We start from the raw sequence: 7,061 nt of genomic DNA, 5'->3' as shown, positions 1-7,061 counted from the left end.
TCCTTTTATTTAGAAATTTCTGAATGTTCTTATTGTGACAATATGTTGCATCACCTAAGACTTTCTCTAGGTCGTAGAAAATGATCAACATAGATGCTTGAGAACAGTGTGTTCTATAACTACAATAGTCCTCCCTTATCCAAAGGGGACATGTCCTAAGTCTGCCAGTGAATGCCTGAAACCTTCAAAACTACCAAATTCTTATATATTCTATGATATTTCCTGTAGGTACGTACCTTTTGACTTTCTGTAGGAAGCATAAAGTTAAGGAAGCACTTTATGGTTTCTTTTTGGCATATAGGAATGGCCATCACCACTATGTTTGGGCTTTGGTGCCATTATTAAGTAAAATAAGTGTTACTGGAACACAAGCACTATGACATCAGGACAGTTGATCTGATAACATAACCCCAGTGCCTAAATGACTAATGCATGGGTGGGGTACACAGCAGGGATTTAGCCATTCTAATAGATATGTAGTAGCATTTCATTGTTGTTTTTAAAGTTCTTTCTTTTTTTGAGGCATTTCTCTTTTAATATTTTCAACTCCACCATCCGTTTTTGGGTGTTTTTTTTTTGTTTGTTTTGTCTTGTTTTTTTTTTCCTATACCTGTTGAGTGAATTGCTGGTCATTTATTTTGTTCATTTGTAGTTAAATTATGGTATAATTGATGGGAAGATATGCTAGGGTAGAGTTTAAGAAGTAAAAGTTTAAGAACTTTTATTCTTCTCTTTTCTTTGAGCTGGGGGATATTAAACAGTGCAAGTGAAACATCTTAATGCTCATGTTGATCTCACTTCAAATTTGGGCCAATTTTTATTTATATTTTTAGGAGTAAATTAAATTATAGAGGGGACATAGCCCAAGGTAGAGTGTGATTATCTTGTTTATCACATAGAAGCGTAACTTTTCTTTCTCCACAGAAACATAGAATCACACACCCTGCAAGACATCTATCCAGTTATAATTCACCAAGTGAGCAGTGAGAGTGAAGGAGTTTGAGATCTTGCCGAGGTACCTAAACTTCTAGGACCACATACGTGACTCAAAGACTTAGACATGACATTGCCTGATAGCCAAAACAACTGGTGTAAAGAGGACATTGTAAAGGTACTAGAATGCATGGAGAATAACCTTGCACCCAATGATAATTACACATTCAAAACAACCCACTCACAGATGGACTGGGATGAAGTAGCTTTTAAAAGTTATTCTAGAAAAGTGCAATCTCAAATGGTTAGAAATTTCATATAACATGAGAAAGATTCTCACTGAAAGAATTAGTCCTGGAAGCTAAAGAATATGTTAAAAATTTCTACAAAAAAATGCAAGAAGCATCCTGACTTACCCAAGAAGCCCCTGACTGCTTACCTCGATTCTTGGAGAACAGGGCCCAGTACTCCCAAATGTATCCCGAGCTGAACAACCTGGAGCTGACCAAGGTCCTGTCTAAGAAATACAAGGACCTCCCAGAACAGATGAATCTGAAATACATTAAAGACTTCCAGAAAGAGAAAGAGGAGTTTGAGGAGAAACTGGCTCAGTTTAGGAAGGACCACCCTGATCTAGTCCAGAATACCAAGACTTCTGTTGTGCCTAAGAGACCAACCAAAGCCCAAAAGAAATTTCAGGAAAATGTGGAAAAAGTGAAATCTCCCTCAGAAAACTATTTTTCTGGGAAGATAAAATTCCATGGAGAGCACAAGAAGCCCCCAGTGAATGAATACCACAAGTTCCACCAGGATTTGTGGTCAAGTAGGGAGCTGCAAGACCTGCCCCCGAGGGAGCACATGGTGGAGATTGGCAGATGCTGGCATTGAGTCCCACTGAGCCAGAAGCAACATTACAAGAAGCAAGCCGAGGAGTTGCAGAAACAGTACAGGGTGGACCTGGATCACTGGCTCAAGATTCTGTTCCCTGAAGAATACACTGCTTACAGAGAGAGGACCTATACTAAGCACATGAATGGAGGCCCGGACGCCAAGATCATCAGGACAGATGTGCTCTGTCCTTCAGCAAGGGCTCTGCAAGAAGGGCTCTGCAAGAAGGAGCAGGGGCTCCAGGCTCCAGAGACAGAATCATCAGGGACTAGAGGGGCCCATTCTCATGTCTCATGCAGATCAGAAGAAAATAAGGAAGGTGGGGAAAGGGCAGAAAGGAGTAGCTCCTCAGACTCCAGCAGTGGGGAAGAAGATGAAGACTGTGAGGACAGCAGCTGCAGCTCATCTTCCTCAGGGGTCACCTCTGACTCAGACTCCATCTGAGCTTTGTTTATTCCCAAAATGGTGGGACAGAGAGCTTCCCAACAAAAGTCCTTGGCAGTGACAGAAAATTAAAGGCTCTTCCCCATCTCTTTACATTTTCTTCTTTCTATCCTTCCCTCCTCAAAAGAAAATATGACTTGTTGGAAAAATCATTATCTGTGTAGGACCTTCTGGCTCTCCTATTCCCCATTTCCACACCCTACTCCTGGAGAAAAACCCCATGCAATTAAGGCTCTTGGAATAAACAATGAGATGATCTGACTGTGGACGGCCCACTGGCAGGGACTGAGTATTCTGAGATGAAAAGTTTTACTAACCACATGTTCTGTCTGTCTGAAGTAGTAGGGACACCCTGAGCCAATGTACTTTCTCCATGGAACTGTCTCAGGACTTTTGCACTAGAACTGGGCAGTGGAAAATTTGACTGAAAGTAAGATAGTTGCTCTTAAGAAAATTGTTGGTGTTTTTACCACAGTTGCTATTGTGGATGAAACTATTTGTTAGATTAATTAAAAAAAAAGTTGGCAAAGCAAACAAAAAAAATATGAAGCCCCACATAGCTGTCTCCCTACTCTCTCTCTGATGTAAAGAGTTGGTCTTCCCCATCCTGTGAGTGGGTAGGGCTTGTGCGCAGCAGCATTTCTGTGTATATCTTTATTTCAGAGACCATGAGATTTTTCTTACTGATTTAAAAAATTAGAAAAATCATTTTTTAAACTCCCCCTTTTCACTTAAATTGGCTGCTCTTTAGAGTAAGTCTCCTTTGACTCTTGGCACCAGTTTCCAAGGCCATGTCTGAATTTATTCTGGTTTCCACCACAACCATTTGCTAATACTCTATGTGCAAATAAATCACATTTTTACCATCCCACCAATTTTGATGTATTACCTTACATACATGTGTGTATATGTATATAACTATTTTATTACATTAATCTGTCTGTTAATTCATGTTCTAGTACCACACTGCTTTAATTAGTTTGTTTAGTGACATAGTGAAAATCTGTTTAAAGCCAATGCCATCTCATTACACTTTCCTTTTCTAAACATTCCTGGCTATTTTCACTTTTTGTGCTCATGGACATTAGCATCACATAATCACTTGCATTCTTTATATATAAAAACAGTTGAGACTTGAGAGTTTATCTTATTCCTTGATGTCTTAGTAAAATATTTCATTATGTTTTATAACCCTACAATTACAGTGTCAGAAAATAATGACAATGTTTGCCATTTTTATACCTCTGCCAGTGAATCATAATTTTAATTCATACATTTCAAATTTATTCAGCATCTACTGTTCTGTAAGCCTTTTCCTAGTTGCATGGGATACATGAGATGCATGAGATGAAAGTAACAATTTCTGACTTTGTCACCATCACAGTCTAGTGGGGAGGAAGGACTGCAAGTGTAATCAGGAAGAGGCAGGAAAGCACAAATTCCGGACAAATGCAGGCTAAAATTCTGAATTTTCTACTGTAATAAGAAAGCACTGGTTAAAATAACAATCTCTTTACTTAGCCCATTTCCTCATAGTACATCATGAACTGGGAATAAAATTACAATCATGTAAGATGTAAGCGAAGATTAGATTTAGTGCTTATATATTGCCTGGCTCAAAGTTGATTCATACACACAAACAAAAAAGGTTAAGTTGATTTCTTCATTACTGACACTTTTCCCACCTCTCAGGATTCTCACTCTTCCCCTTCCTTGATCACAGCTCCTCTTTCAATCAAGTGCAGAGGCTCACTAGCTCTTCTGGGCACCAGCTTCTCCAAGTGGCTGCCAGCTCTATCCAGGAGCTGAGCTGACTGAGGTTGCCTCACACTGCAAGCACAGGGGGAGAGAGACCACCCTGGTACCACCTGGCCATTCCTTCCCACCTGCATGCCGCCTAGGACTTCTGGTCTGCGCTGGCCTTCCTCTCTGTGTTCCCTCAGGTCTACTGATTTGAGGGGGGTGCTGCGTCCTCACTGAGGAGCAGAAGCTAACTCCCTAGAAAAGCACCCAGGGCTGTCAAATATGAGTGCAGGAGGAGCCAGAGGTACGGCCAGGAGGCCACATGACAGCCACAGAAGTTCTGGGGTTTGAGGGTCCCCTCAGGCCACCCACCCTTGAGTCAAGTACTGAGCCTCCAAGGATCCCAAAGACACCTTGAGCAGCGAGCAGATCTGGACTTTGTGAAGACACTTGTACCACCTCCCTCCTGAGTGCAGTCTCTGAAGGAGCAGCTAGGATTCTTTGGCACCCACCAGTCCCTTCTGCACACCCAGAGTTTTGAAAGCTCCTGGAGAACCATTCATTTTACTCCCTAGCAGGGCGCCCAACCTGCTGCCCAGGATGGCTATAAATGTAGCCCAACACAAAATTGTAGATACTTAAAACAGTATGAGATTTTTTTGTGCTTACATGCCACAATGTATTTAATGTGTGGTCCAAGACAACTCTTCTTCCAGTGTGGCCCACAGACGCCAAAAGGTTGGTGCCTACATCTCTCCTGGTACCTGAGCCATGGCTACTCCTGGAAACTTCCCAGGGGTACAGGAGCCTAAGGTTTTTCCTCAAACCCTCTTGAGATCCAGCCCTGGGACAGTAGAGCTCTCTTCTCTCACAAGTCCCTGGGTGCTAGTGTCTGACTTGCTGCGCCTGAAAGAGCTGGTTTCTCAGATCCTCTTGCCCCACCCACACATAATTGGCTGCAGGACAGTCTCAGGGAAAATGGGGATTCCTCTGGTTTGCTCCCAAAACACCAGAGGGCCCATTTCCCATCTAGGCCTGGAGTTGGATTTGTTGAAGCAGGTCTCCCTCTAGTAGCTGGATGTTGGAATCAGGTACAGTACCTAAACTTCTTGAACTTGGCCACCACAAACCATGGACCACAGGCTCATTGCCCCTGAACCAGATTTCAGAGATATATGTTTCCTTGAATGACTTTGGTGGGATCCAAGGACTCAACTTTACTTTCATACACTCAGTATTTTCTAGTAGATCGACTTGTACATATAATTAAATATATTTTCCTGGAAAAACAAAGTTAAATAAACAATGTAATTTATATTTTACAAAGATAACAGTAGTAGTAACAGTGAAGTTTGTGTCTAAGTTTTAAAATGAAAATTAAAAAGTGACACTAAAATATAACATTTAATGCATACTTGGCTATAAATTCCTAAAAAGTATTTTGACTCAAGCCACATAATCTATTTTTTAAAAAAATCGATTATGTTCTTTCTTCTTAAAAAAAAATGGGTGCACATCGATTAGGGAGGCCCCCTGAGTTTGCCCTGATAGAGAGATCACAGAAGGTAAGGGTGGGACTGCTGAGGCTAAAACTTTCGTATCATGCAGCTAGATTCTCTTTTCCTCTACTTGATAAAAACTACACCATATTTCCAAAAAATAAATACAGAAACCAGTTCTAGCTAAGCAACTAAATGACAATTTTTTCACTGATAAATTCTAATCCATTTTTAAGGAGTCAGGTTTTTGTGCCAAAGAAAAACAACTAGAAGTATTATCAGTCTCATTAGATAACTAGGGAAAAAGTTAACTTTATTCCATAAGAACTACATAATAGACTGATACAGGTCAACATTTTTTAACTGAAAGATTATATACATTGTTATTTGCAAATATGATCAATGACTGTCAAATATCTCCAGCCAGATAGTTCCAGCTCTTTAACATCTTTTCAATAACCTCCAGATGATCTGTACATCCTCAGGTTAGGGTGGCAGGACCCTAAACTATAGATGGGAGGAGTGGCAGATGACAATGCTGGAAATTCTGGGCCACAAACCAGGTCATAGAAAACCAAGGCCCTGCAGGTTGCTTAGCCCCTGGCTCCTCACTTCAGCAACAACCAGAAAAGGAATCTGGAATTTCAGGAGAGCTGCTAAGTCTGTACATGTACATACATGTGTGGAGGGGGACAATGGGATAGGTAAGTTGAAACCTCCTCCCTCCCTACCATTCCTATCCCACCCAGATCTTTGGTGCTTTTCCTAAATGTTTTAATAAAACTAAAAGATAACTCATAGGGAGAAAATATTTTCAAAACATATCTGATATTTGTATCCAAAGAACTCTTACAATTCAATAATAAGACAAAAAATTCAATGATCATTGTACAATTTATAAGATTTGAGTAGGTATTTCACTGAAGAAGATATCTGGATAGGAAATAAGGGTTAGGGTTAGGGTTAGGGTTTTCCCAATTATTTTCTTTCATTTATCCCCCCTCTACCCTGTACCCCCCGCTCTCTGGCCTCCCCTGCCCCTTAGTTCATGTCCAAGGTTTGTACATATATGTTCTTTGGCTTCTCTGTTTCCTATACCATTCTTAAACTCCCCCTGTCTATTTTATGCCTACCATTTATGCTTCTTATTCCCTGTACCTTCCCCACCCCCATTCTTCCTCTTTCCCTCCAGACTGAAAACTCTCCATGTGATCTCCATTTCTCAGGTTTTGTTCCTGTTTTAGTTGTTTGATTAGTTTTTTATTTTGTTTTATTTCAGTCCAGTTGTTCATAGTTATGAGTTTGTTGTCATTTTGCTGTTCATAGTTTTTGATCTTCTTCTGCTTCTTAGATAAGTCCCTTTAACATTTCATATAACAAGGGCTTGGTGGTGATGAATTCCTTTAACACGCCCTTATCTGGGAAGCACTTTCTCTGTCCTTCCATTCTAAATAAAAGCTTTGCTGGATAGAGTAATCTTGGATGTAGGTCCTTGCCTTTCCTGACTCTGAATACTTTTTTCCAGCACCTTCTTGCCTCTAAGGTTTCTTTTAA

At 40.6% G+C, this 7,061-nt stretch overlaps 1 pseudogene; it reads left to right on the top strand.

Annotated features, from left to right (window-relative positions):
• Positions 1 to 1,060: 1,060 nt before the first annotated feature.
• On the top strand, positions 1,061 to 2,265 carry LOC123805365 (annotated as a pseudogene).
• Positions 2,266 to 7,061: the final 4,796 nt, after the last annotated feature.

This window comes from Phyllostomus hastatus, unplaced genomic scaffold, assembly GCF_019186645.2.
Source record: "Phyllostomus hastatus isolate PE091 unplaced genomic scaffold, TTU_PhHast_1.1 phas_scaffold_317, whole genome shotgun sequence".
In the NCBI taxonomy this organism is placed as follows: Eukaryota; Metazoa; Chordata; class Mammalia; order Chiroptera; family Phyllostomidae; genus Phyllostomus; species Phyllostomus hastatus.
The sequence above is the reverse complement of the archived record's forward strand: the minus strand, read 5'-3'. Positions and strand labels throughout refer to the sequence as shown.